At 41.1% G+C, this 12,736-nt stretch overlaps 1 protein-coding gene across 1 annotated transcript in view; it reads right to left on the bottom strand.

Annotated features, from left to right (window-relative positions):
* LOC129247872 (neural cell adhesion molecule 1) overlaps nucleotides 1–12,736 on the bottom strand; it is a 143,477-nt gene that overhangs the window by 781 nt on the left and 129,960 nt on the right. The window lies entirely within an intron of this gene.

Consider the following 12,736-nt stretch of genomic DNA (forward strand, 5'->3'; position numbering starts at 1 on the left):
CGTTGGACTTCTTCCTTTAGGGTTATTTGAAAGAAAAGGTGTACATCGATAAGCCAGCAACAATTCAAGAGCTAAAGGATGAGATAATTCGGCACATTAACGGCATAGAACCTCAATTATGCCTCAGCGTCATCGAAAATTTGGACCATCGGTTGGAGGTGTGCCGCCGAGGCCGCGGCGATCATTTGGCCGATATTTTGTTCCATACCTAATTGAGCAGCCATACCAATATTACCATAATAAAGAGAAAAGACAATAATTTCCTAAAAAAATTGTATTTGATTGAAAATCAACACCGGCCCTTGAAACTTAACCACCCTTTATAAATTCGATTTTGGCATTAGTAAAAGTACTTGACTGACTTTCAATACTTTTACTAGTGCGAAAATCGAATTTATGTTTGAATATTAAAAAAAAAATTTTTTTTTTAATAAATGGAATTTGAAGAATTCATAAAATGCAGAAATATAAATCCAAATTTATGACTATTTATATTACTATATTACTATATTACTAAAAACAACTCTTACGAATAGGAAAAATATGAAAATCTATAAAAAGTTTTGATTTAACCCTCTAATGTACAATGATGCATTTTGGTACTTATTTCTAAAGTGAATTTTTTTGAATTTTTCTCAATTTTTTGAACCTGAATTAATATTTTTAATCTTCTTTTAATGTTGCTCAATCCACATTTTTAAACCTCTAACAACAAAATGAGTGTAGGTCTGACACTCCCCAAGAAGCTGTAAAGCTCCGCTTTGATACCATTTTGAGACCACTATTTGGAGAAAATTGATGGGATTTAGGTTGCCGCCCTGTCCCAGACTGTCGAAGAGAAGAGCACCCAGAGAACTTAAATGTCTAGCTGCGAAACCCGGACATTTACAAAGAAAATGCTCAATAGTCTCCCTCTCGGAAAGGTCCCCACAGCTTCTGCAATGGGAGTTAAATGGCAAACGTAGCTTTTCCGCGTGTATGCCGATCGTCCAATGACCGGGAAACACGGTTAGGAGTTTGAAAATTAAATGGCGTGGAGTTCCCAGTATTATCTGCATCCTGTGTCTATTGTACAGGAGATATAGGTTTTTCGAAATACGACGTGAAGAAATGGAGCTTCCTCTAATCTAAGCTTTCCTGAGAAATAAGTGATGCAAAAGACCGCTTTAACAATAGTCAGGGGGATACTGATGACCGGGTAGGAGGTCTCTGAGACAAATTCAGTCGACACCTTCCTGGTAAGCTCATCAGCAATTTCTTTTCCCTCTGTGTATCTAATTTCTGGAACCAGCAAATTTGATATCTTCCTTAAAGGAGTTGATCAATTTGGATCTGCACCATAGCGTTATCAGTGCTTTCAGCGCAGCTGCACACTCGGAAAATATGTTAATATCTCCCTCACTCCAAGGTTCACTAAGTATTTTGCATGCCTGCAGGATCGCAAAGACTTCTGCCTAAAAAACGCTAGCAGTATTCGGCAGTTTCAAGGAAATATTGTAGTAAATTGGTTGATTTAGAGAAACGCGCTGCTTCAACACCCGATTCCATCTTAGAGCCGTCAGTGAAGACAGAGGTAGCAGCTGCGGTGCAGATTTCCCCCTCATTCCACTCCTGCTTACTTGGAAAGATTGCCCTGACACGACACTCAAACTCTAGTTTGCGGATAGAGAGATCTGTCCGAAGTTCAGAGAAATACGACGTTAACTACCTAAAAATGCTACCATGTCCCTTGAGAAATTGCCTCCACAGGCGAACCTCGTTTAAGCTGATTGCACTTTGAGCAGCGATAGCAATAATGTGAAACTCGGTGGGTGAAATTCAAGACCCCACTGGGATAAGTTCTCCTCTGATGCTATTCCATGGAGTTCCTTGCACCCTCCCCAGTTTAGTGATATCATAGTCCTGCCGGAGAGCTTCCCACCAAACCAGACATCCGTGCGTTACAATTAGTAAAACCACTGAGGTGTACATCCACAGCATGACCTGTGGCTTGAGTCCCCGTTTTTTTGCCGAACACAGATTTGGAGGAGTAGAAAGCTGTACTGTCCTTTTCTAACCGAATGTGTAGCTTACAATGAAGTTCGGAGTCAAGTAACACTGGAAGATACCTAACTTCCGATGAAAGCAGAAAAACGTGGTTGTTTAATTTGGGAGTTCTAAAGTGTTGAGGCTTATACTAAAATACTGCATAAAAAGTTTTAATTTTTTTGAAAATTTTTTGAAGTTAATTAAGTAGAAGTAGAAGGCGTCCCAATACTGCCCTTTACATATTCTCGCTTCATGATTTTGGCAGAAGCCTTTTAACGGGCTCTAAAATATTTTTTTATTTCTTTGAAGAGCTAAAAGTCCCTTGGCGATTGGCAACTAAAATGCGTACTTCAGTCAAAAAACTGATCGGAAATAAGAATCGATGATGGCGCAAATCATCTAAGCCTTCTGCGTGATATTTCATTTAGGCTCTGTGTTCTCTGGCTTTACGCTTCAACCGGACTTAAGGGAAGTTGGCTTTATTTATCTCTTTTAGCTCTTTTTCAAGTGAACTCAACGACAGTAAAACCAGTTTGGCTGACCTTGTTGCTGAGCACAGGAAATCAGCCAGAAAGTGAAATCCAGCTAATGCGCATAGGAAACAAAAAAACAAAAAAAAAACAAAAACAACACAAGCCAAATTAAAAGGTTGATTGAAAAACAAATCATAAAAATCTGTAGTGATTCCAAAGACAGGAGTATAAACAGTCTGCCGACAAAAGTGTAAACTTCAATCAATAAGTGAAAAATGCAATTACCGCTGTACTTCCACAACATCAAGCAACTGAACACACAAAACAAAATGGCATCTTCATTTAGAAGAGTGCGCACATAAAAGTCACACTTCAGCTATTCTTCACCGCCAAAGGAGTTAGAAGTTTGAAAACGCTTCAAAGGTGTTGAGGGAGCGCAAAGAAATGTGGCACAAAACGCGAGTGGCAGAGTAAATATACAAAAGGGTATAGGGTGAGAGACACAAAGTGAAAAGGAGTGCTGGGTATGAGTGAGCGAAATATAAATCAACTAAAGATGCGTCGTACAACAGTTCAGTCCTACTGACGCAAGCTGTTTGCTACTCATGAGAATGCAGAAAAGTAGAGAGTGAAAAATGAAGATAAATGGGCTATGCGTGTTTGGGCGGATTAGACTGGCAGCATACATACTTTTTTGCTTCTAATTTGCGTTGTGCGTCTTGAAGTTGTTCCACAAATGGAGAGACCTATAATTTTATGCCGTCTCTGAATGGCGGATGGCTTTTTCATGTACTGTTTTAAAAGTTTTTTCATAGCACAAGAATAGCTTTGGCTCATAGGTAGGCTTATCTGAAAGACTGAAGAGAAAACGTCACTCCAAAAGGCCATTATAGCAACTTTTCGACACACTTATACTTGCATATTTCTGCCAACCATCTTGAATTCTTGTGGTGAGCGATATGTGTTTTGAGTTTACCCACACAGAAATTCCCAGCTAAAGTGGGAGAACGCTTCCGCTCTCAAGAACACATTTACCGATCACTCTCTTGCCAAGTCGACAGAAGTCATTAGAGTTAAACCGTAAACGTTTCCCATGTGTTTCCATTAAGCAGCGACCGGTGATGATGCCAGCCACTGTACTCATGAAGGGACGCTCTAGATTGCTGAAGGACCTGGTGCGGTGTTGATATCTTCTAGATTTTACCTGCCTAGTTACCTCACAACAGACGTTCACTCATGCCGCAGTGCAAATATTGATAGCGATCATTTTCTAGTAAAAATAAAATTTAACCATCGCATAACCATGCACAAGCAAGAAAAAGGTTTAACGAGACCAAAATGGAACACAGGACAACTTGCATACCCTACAAACGCCAAAATATTTCAAACAGTGGGAGAATATAAAACTCTCTCTTACTAACGCCGCTACTGAAAGCATAGGAAAGCTGACTAAAACAGAAAACAATAAATGGTTCGACGCTGAATGCGCCCAGGCAATAGCTAAGAAAAATGAAGCTCGGCAAAGAATGCTAAGAAGCCGAGAGAATTGTCGCCACTAAATTATGCCGCGCCAAGAGAAAGCATTTACCTGTATGCCGCGATGTCTGAATTTGGTATCCCCGCAAAACTAATACGGCTATGTAAGATGACGTTGCTCAACACCAGCAGCGCCGTCAGAATTGGGAAGGACCTCTCCGAGCCGCTTGATACCAAACGAGGTTTCAGACAGGGTGACCCGCTGTCGTGTGACTTCTTTAACCTGATGTTGGAGAGCATCGTACGAGCCGCAGAACTTAATCGCTCAGGCACAATTTTTTATAAGAGCGTACAATTGCTGGCGTATCCCGATGATATTGACATCATCGGACTTAACAACCGCGCTGTTAGTTCTGCCTTCTCCAAACTGGATAAAGAGGCAAAGCGAATGGGTCTGGTGGTGAACGAGGACAAAACGAAGTACCTCCTGGCACCCATGTCACTGTAGACAGTTATAATTTCGAGGTTGTAAAAGACTTCGTCTATTTAAGAACCAGCATTAACACCGATAACAATGTCAGCCTTGAAATCCAACGAAGAATCTCTCTTGCCAACAAGTGCTACTTTGGACTAAGTAGGCAACTGAGCAGTAAAGTCCTCTCTCGACGAACAAAATTAATACTCTACAAGACTCTCATCATGCCCGTCCTAACGTATGGCGCAGAAGCTTGGACGATGACAACATCCGATGAAGCGACGCTTGGAGTGTTCGAGAGAAGATTCTTCGTAAGATTTTTGGACCTTTGCACGTTTTCAACGGCGAATATCGCAGACGATGGAACGATGGGCTGTATGAGCTTTACGACGACATAGGCATAGCGCAGCGAATAAAGATCCATCCGGCTTTGAAAGTATTCGATGCGGTACCAGCTGGTGGTAGCAGAGGAAGAGGGCGGCCTCCTCTGCGTTGGAAAGATCAGGTGGAGAAGAACTTGGCTTCACTTGGTGTGTCCAACTGGCGCCGGTTAGCACGAGAAAGAAACGACTGGCGCGCTTTGTTAAACTCGGCCAAAATCGCGTAAGCGGTTATCGCGCCAATTAAGAAGAAGAAGAGAAAGCAGTCGCAAAATAGGGAACTTGAACAACTCGTGACGGATTATCACACCAAAGACATTAGAAGTGTGTCAAACAACAAACAAAAGACTTTCTGCCTCGTCTTAATATCTGTAAGGATAAAAACGGAGTTATATTATCTGAAGAAAGTAGCGTTATCGAACGGTGGAAATAATTCTTTTCAGATCTATGTAACCCCGTTACAGCAAGCGCATCATCTCTCATAAACTTTGCGCCCAACAATAATGCGGCGGAGCCGGAACCAACTTTGATGGAACTTGATAAAGCTATTACTCATATGAGTAACAATAAGGCATGAAGTTTGGAAACCTTTTGAGTCGCTCAGGAATAGTGGCAAGGAACAAAAGATATCTCATTGAAACCTTTTGTAATATTGAATTTCGTGCAAAATCAGTAGGCTTTAGAATAAATGAAGGCAAAACTAAATATCTGAAGGTCTCCCGCAGCGAAGAAAGACGAAGTCCTGAAAACATCCAAATCGGGACATTAACCTATGAAGGTGTTCAACACTTCAAATATTTGGGAGTGTTAATCAAAAATGACAACAGTAGTTATGACACAATACAAGACAGAATAATGGCAGCAAACAAAGCATATTACGCCCACACAAAATTGCTGAAGTCCAAACTGCTCACACGTGAATGTAAACTCCGCCTCTACCAGTCAATAATACTACCGGTGCTGTCCTACGGCTGCGAGTGCTGGACATTGACAAGCAAAGACGAAAGTAGCTTAAGAGTTTTCGAACGAAAAGTACTCCTTAGGGTGTTTGGCCCCATATGCTGCAACGATGGAACTTATCGAATACGCTACAACGATGAGTTGCTAAGCTTATGCCAGGGAGAAGACGTCGCGAAATACATTCAATCCCAAAAGCTTCGATGGTTAGGGCACACTGTGCGCATGGAAGACAGCCGCCCCCAACAATCTTTTTTTATCAACGAATTGTCTAAAGACCCAAGCCCGAGGACGTCCAAGGTTAACCTGGGTTGACCAAAGCATAGCCGACCTGAAAAAGCTACGAGTTAGGAGATGGAGATCTGTTGCTATAAACCGTGCAGATTGGAAGAGGATCGAGGATGAAGCTAAAGCACACCCTGAGCAGTAATCGCTACCTCATGATGATGATGATGATGTTACCTCACAAGTGGGCTCTGTGCTTCATTTACTGCTGACTTGTGCGTTGCAGACCCACCTGATCCAGAGGTTGCTCGAAGATAAAGGGTTGTCCCACTTTGGGCAGGGTGGAGTGATTTAAAATTAGTTGTCTACCTTGCCAGCTCGATCGCGAGGAAACTTTCCAGAATGGCTCTGTGATTAGGGAGCCAGACATTGCTCATGAGGCAAGTCAGCTAATTTAGTATAGCGCCACATTCATTTGCTACTTTAGAAATATTACAGCAAGAGATTTTATGGGTGCTTGACTGTCAAAGTAGGTTGATCGGTGATCGGTTGCACTGGAATGGACGAGTCACTGATTCACAATGCAACCTCTTTTGTAGTTATTAACTCAGCTTTGATAGACACTAAAATAGCTGTAGGTTTAGGTACAGCTGCCGCACTTTTGAGTGGATGCCACCCTCGACCCTATCATTTGGTCTGTTGGCGTGAGTGACGAGTTTTGGCGTATGATAAATTAGTTAATTTTTCTCAGTACTATCAATCAGAAAAAGAGAATTAAAAAAAAAAACATTGCAAATGTTTCTTCCGCTTTTCATTGATAACAACTCAAAAGCGATTGCACTCCAGCGACTGCCTTCAGTTGCAGCTCGAGTTTCTGATACATTTTAAGTGCTTTTGAATTTTTTTTCTTTCCTTTGTGTGTGAAGATCATTCGTTGTCTGCTGCTCCCGCCTTCGACGTTTGTGCAAGTGTTTGCAGATAAATACACGCATATGTGTGTATGTGTGCTCCGCATGGATATGTAAATCTGTGCTGAGGCATTTGTGTCTCATTTAACAAAGCGTATAAATTTCAACGGCTTGCTGCATTTTAGCTCGGCTCATCTCGACTTGAGCTCTGCGATTATGGCGCTAACGCAAATAACTGTATGCTACGTATGCGTGGGTATGAATGAAGGCATCCGACGAGTGAATGTAGTTCCGTGCATAATTTTGGATGGCGTGTCTTGTCAGCTCGTTCAGCGGTTGTCTGCCTTTGTGCATTTGTATAAAATCCTTGCCGATGCTCAGCATGCTTCGCTTGCCACCTTATCATATGCAGTTATACTTGAGTATTTGAAAGCAGCATTCAAATCGTATTGCAACACTTAGTTATTTGTTATTTATGTGTGTGTGCGTTTGTCGATTTGTATACGCTGTGGTACAGAACTGTAGACGCACTATAGGGTTTTAGCAAATAATACGTCTGTGAGTTACAGCAGTGGCATTTTCCATAAGCTCGGGTGAGTTTTGGGTCTGGTGGTGAACGAGGACAAAACGAAATGCCTCCTGTCTTCAACAAACAGTCGGGGCACTCCGATAACAATGTCAGCCTTGAAATCCAACGCAGAATCTCTCATGCCAACAAGTGCCACTTTGGATAAAGTAGGCAATTGAGTAGTAAAGTCCTCTCTCGATGAACGAAACGAACACTCTACAAGGCTCTAATCATGCCCGCACTAACGCATGGCGCAGAAGCCTAGGCGATGACAACATTCGATGAAGCGACGCTTGGAGTGTTTGAAAGAAAGATTCTGCGTAAGATTTTTGGACCTTTTCCCGTTGGTGACGGCGAGTATCGTAGGCGATGGAACGATAAGCTGTATGAGCTTTACGACGCCATAGATATAGCGCAGCGAAAAAAGATCCAGCGGCTACGTTGGCTGGGTCATATCGTTCGAATGGATACAATTGCTCCGGCTCTGAAAATATTCGATAGGGTACCTGGTAGCAGAGGAAGAGGAAGCCCTCCTCTGCGTTGGAAAGATCAGGTGGAGAAGGAATTGGCTTCACTCGGCCAGTGTCCAATTGGCGCCGGTTAGCATGTGAAATTGAAAACGAAACGACCTAAACTCGGTCAAAATCGCGTAAGTGGTTATCTCGCAAACCAAGGATATACAAAACCTTGATCCAACCCGTCCTTACTTGTGGTTGCGAACTATGGACGCTAAAAATCACTGACAGTAATCAGCTAATGGTATCTGGAACAAAATATTGCGAAAAAATATGGGCCTGTAAGACTGCAAGTCGGTACCTTCCGAAATAGGTATAGTCATGAGCTGGAACTATTAGCAAAAAATGAGATTGTGATAATATTTATAAAATCGCAGAGGATGAGATGACTTAACACGTGTTTAGAATGCCCCAGGAGAGAACAACATGAAAGGCAGTTGAATTACGCCCTGTTGGAGGTCGAGGGAGAGGACGCCCAGAAAGAGATGGCTCGAAGACGTGTAAGTTGACTTTGAAAAGCTAAACGTGCGGCGGTGGAAGGATATAGCCTTAGATAGAGACAGATGGCGCAAGGTTGTGCGAGAATCAATGGTTCACCAAGGACTCTGATGCTAAGAAGAAGAAGAAGAAGAAGAAGAAGAAGAAGAAGGAGAAAAAGCAGAAGCAGAAGCAGAAAAAAAGAAGAAGAAGGTGTGTGAAATGGTTGATACCATTGTGAGACCTCTAACGGGTAGATATCTACAGCCCACCAGAGTTGTTGAGGTAACGGAGAAGGTAAATTTTTACCAGAAGATCCTTAATAATTACATCATAAAATGTAGAAATTATTATTCATAGTTTTTGTTCGCAAAGAGAATAATAATAAATAAAAGAATATTAAAAAATAATATGATGGTTGTGCAGCTTCTTATCGAGGGAGCTCTCTTGTTGAAAGGAAACCGAATGACTCGATAATAGAGAAAAATAGTTATAGAAGCACGTTCAATTTTCTTCATGTAGGGCGGCCGCCGTAGCCAAACTGGTTGGTGCGTGGCTACCATTCGGAATTCAGAGAGAACGTAGGTTCGAATCTCGGTAAAATACCAAAATGAAGAAAACGTTTTTTTTTTTAATAGCGGTCGCCCCTCGGCAGACAATGGCAAGCCTTCGAGTGTATTTCTGCTATGAAAAAGCTCCTCATAAAAATATCTGCCGTTCGGAGTCGGCTTGAAACTGCAGGTCCCTCCATCTGTGGAAAAACATCAAGACGCACACCACAAATAGGAGGTCGAGTTCGGTCAAATACTCAAAAAGCGTTTACGCGCCAGTTATATATACTATATATGGAGATTTAACGAAAAGTAATGAAAAACGACGCGTTTAAAAAAATTAAAAATTAAAGAAAAGAATTCTCGCAAAATGAATCACCCCAAGGGAAGAATTTTGTATTTATGTAATCTTATATTTGATTTTTTCATTTTATTTTTAACTATTTTGTAATTTGATTGATTTTCTGATACATAAGATCTGATTCCTTAAGAAATCTTCCGAGCTCTTGGCGAAGCAGATATTCTCTGGCTCACATCGCTCTTTCACAAAGTTGCTGCGGAGGGTATTCCGGAAGTGTGGCATAAGAGCTTTCCCTTTCTACAAAAACAAAGGCGATGTCAGGTGCTGTTCAAACTACCGCGCAGTAAAACTTATGACATACTACCTACCTCGACGCACGCATTAGAAGTTTAGGGTGGGCCATGTAAAATTTGCTTTTTGAATCGGCTATAAAAAAAAACTAATCAATGTTTTTCAAACATTTTTTTTATTTTGAAGATTGAACATTGTCATTTATGAATGAAAAATAATATCGTTCAAATGACTCCCACGACTGGGTTTACAGTAGGCCATTCGATCAACACAATTTTTAAGCACATTTTCGATTGTTTGGGCTCCAATTTCATGAATGGCAACTTCGATTTCGTGTTTTAAAGCATCAATCGTCTCTGGATGGTTCGCATAAAATTTGTCCTTAACGGCTCTCCACAAAAAATAGTCCAACGGGCTTAAATCACAGCTCCGAGGCGGCCAATTGATATCGGAATTTCGGCTGATTATTCGGTTTTCAAAAACGGTAGCCAAAAGTTCGAGTGTAACTTTGGCAGTGTGACAAGTTGCTCCGTCCTGTTGAAACCTAATGTCGTCCATGTCATCCTCTTCAATTTTTGGAAACAACTCGTTGAGCATGTCACGGTAACGCTCGCCATTTACTGTAACCGCGGCTCCTCGCTCATTTTCGAAAAAAAATGGCTTGATGATGCCGCCAGACCAAAACCGCACCAATTAGTGACTCGTTGTGGATGAATTTGCTTCTCTACAGTAACGTGTGGATTTTCAGAGCTCCAAATCCGACAATTTTGCTTATTGACGTAGCCACCGCTGTGTAAATCAAAAAAAAAAAGAAGAAGACTCACCACTTTGGAAATAGGTTTTCAATATTTCCCAATTTTGTTCAAGTGCATAGCGTCCCATTTCGTAAATGTCAAACCTTGAAGTAAATTATGAACACATTTGAAATGTCATTTGTGTTACCATTCTCAAAAAAATAGGTGGTTCAAAAAGCAAACGGTATATGGCCGACCCGTTATCTCTAAAATAACCAATAATTAGTTCGCTTAAATGAGTGGGAAGTCGACTGTAAATGCCATCCACATTCTTCGGCGATATTAGAAAAACACCGACTGAATAAAGAAAATCGCTTGGAGTCTTTATTGACCTTGAAAAAGCGTTCGAACGCGTACCTAGAGATCTCGTTTGGACGGTATTAAGAAAGCATCCGAAAATCATCTTTAAACACCTACCATCAAGTAACTACCCAGGTAAAATGCGCAAATGGGCTGCCCCAAAGCTGCAACGTTAATGTAGGCGTACATCAAGGCTCAGGTTAAAGCCCTCTTCTCTTTAATCTGGTGATGGACTTCCTTACGCGTGAAATCCAAGGCAACCTCCCTTGGACACTGCTGTATGCTGAGGACGTAGTCCTCATCGTACGCGATAAAAAAGTTCTTGAAGAAAATCTGAACCGATGGGTTACCGTCCTTGAACCGAATGGGCTACGAGTAAGCCGCACAAAGACCGAAGCAATGGAGTTTCATTTTGCCACAGCGAGTTGTCAGAGTCCAGCTCTTACAGTAAATAATGTGCCCCTCAAAATAGGTGATATCTTTAAATATCTTTGCTGCCATGTCAGCGAAGATGGAACCTCTGAACGAGAAATTGCTCACCGTTGTTCTGATCAAAATCATGATCAGGCCGGCAATGACATGTGCAGCTAAGTGCTGGATTGTACTAGAGCTGAAACTGCAAGTGGCAGAAATGAGGATACAGAGGTGGCGTTACACTGCTGGACAATATTCAAAACACCTTTTTTTCTTGGTAGCAATAAAGCTGCTCCAATCAACACTAAGCTCCAGGAAAACCGCCTAGGCTGGTATTGTCATGTAATGAGCAGACCAGCGGATTACGCAGTAAGGCAAGTGTTGCAGATGGAGGTAGCGAAAAGAGGGTCAGGCAAACCACCAAGAACCTGGAAAAAGACGATTGAAAACGGTATGCGATGCAGAAACGTCAGCGAAGAGATGACTCAGGACCGCGTGAAATGGAGATTTTGCGCAAGGAGAGCCGACCCGCAATAGGATAAGGCTAGGTTGGAGAAGAAGAAAACCATCAAAACACCTTTCGAATGCTATGTACTTTTTAATACAAGGTGGCGCAAAATTACTCATCCTATTGGAAGATTTTTAATTTTTCAAAATGGCGGCGTACGTTAATCATATTTGACCTTCGCATTATACAAACACACAAATAAAGGGGACAAACATACGGAAAATATTTTTTATATAGAAAAATTCTCCTTATAGGGCTAAAATTTCAAGTCAATCGGCGAAGTTTCCTTCGAGTTATGAGTTCGGTTGACTCGAAAAATATAGTTTCAACAAAAGCGCGCTTAGAATTTTCGGTACTTGGCGCATCGGTTTGAGAGGAACGGGTGCCTAAATATGCAAAATAGCAGCGTTTAGACATTTTTCTACCTTCATTCCTTGATGACTTGGGTCATTTAAGATATTGCGGCATCTTTTAATTAACAAACAAAGTTGATTTTTCTAATTTCTACGCTGGCCTTAACCCCTTAAAAACAGTATTTGAGACAGCAACGTAAGGTAGCAAACGTTTTTTTATTTATTTTTTCTTATATTTTTTTTGTTTTTTTTTTTTTGGTTTTTGTTAGCTTCACTTATCAATAAATCATTTGCGAACCCTTTGTGCCCCTTAAAAGTTCATTTAGTTAAAAAGTTGTGCCAGTGGCCATAATTTAGTAGACGAATACTTGACACATGCACACATACAAGTGTTGAAGTATATTTTTGTTGTTGTTGTTGTGATTACGCGTGTTTGCCTTTACTTATATATGGATGCGGTAGCCCACATTTGCGGCTTCTGGGCACACATTCTTTACATTTGCCAACCTATTGCCTCGATTTTTCGCTCCCATCACCCCCTACGTCACCAAAGTAAAGTAATGAGAATATTTGAAATAATATTTGTATTTGATTTTTTCCCCCCGTTTATTTTGTTTGCGTGAAAACCGAGTCACAACCATGTTGTAATCGCGATTATTTTGAACCGCAACTTGTTTTTTCTTTTATTTTGATTATTTTTTTGTTTTTTTGGTTTTTTATTTTTTGTTTTTTTTTTTTAATT

Source organism: Anastrepha obliqua, chromosome 5 (genome assembly GCF_027943255.1).
Source record: "Anastrepha obliqua isolate idAnaObli1 chromosome 5, idAnaObli1_1.0, whole genome shotgun sequence".
Classification (NCBI taxonomy): domain Eukaryota; kingdom Metazoa; phylum Arthropoda; class Insecta; order Diptera; family Tephritidae; genus Anastrepha; species Anastrepha obliqua.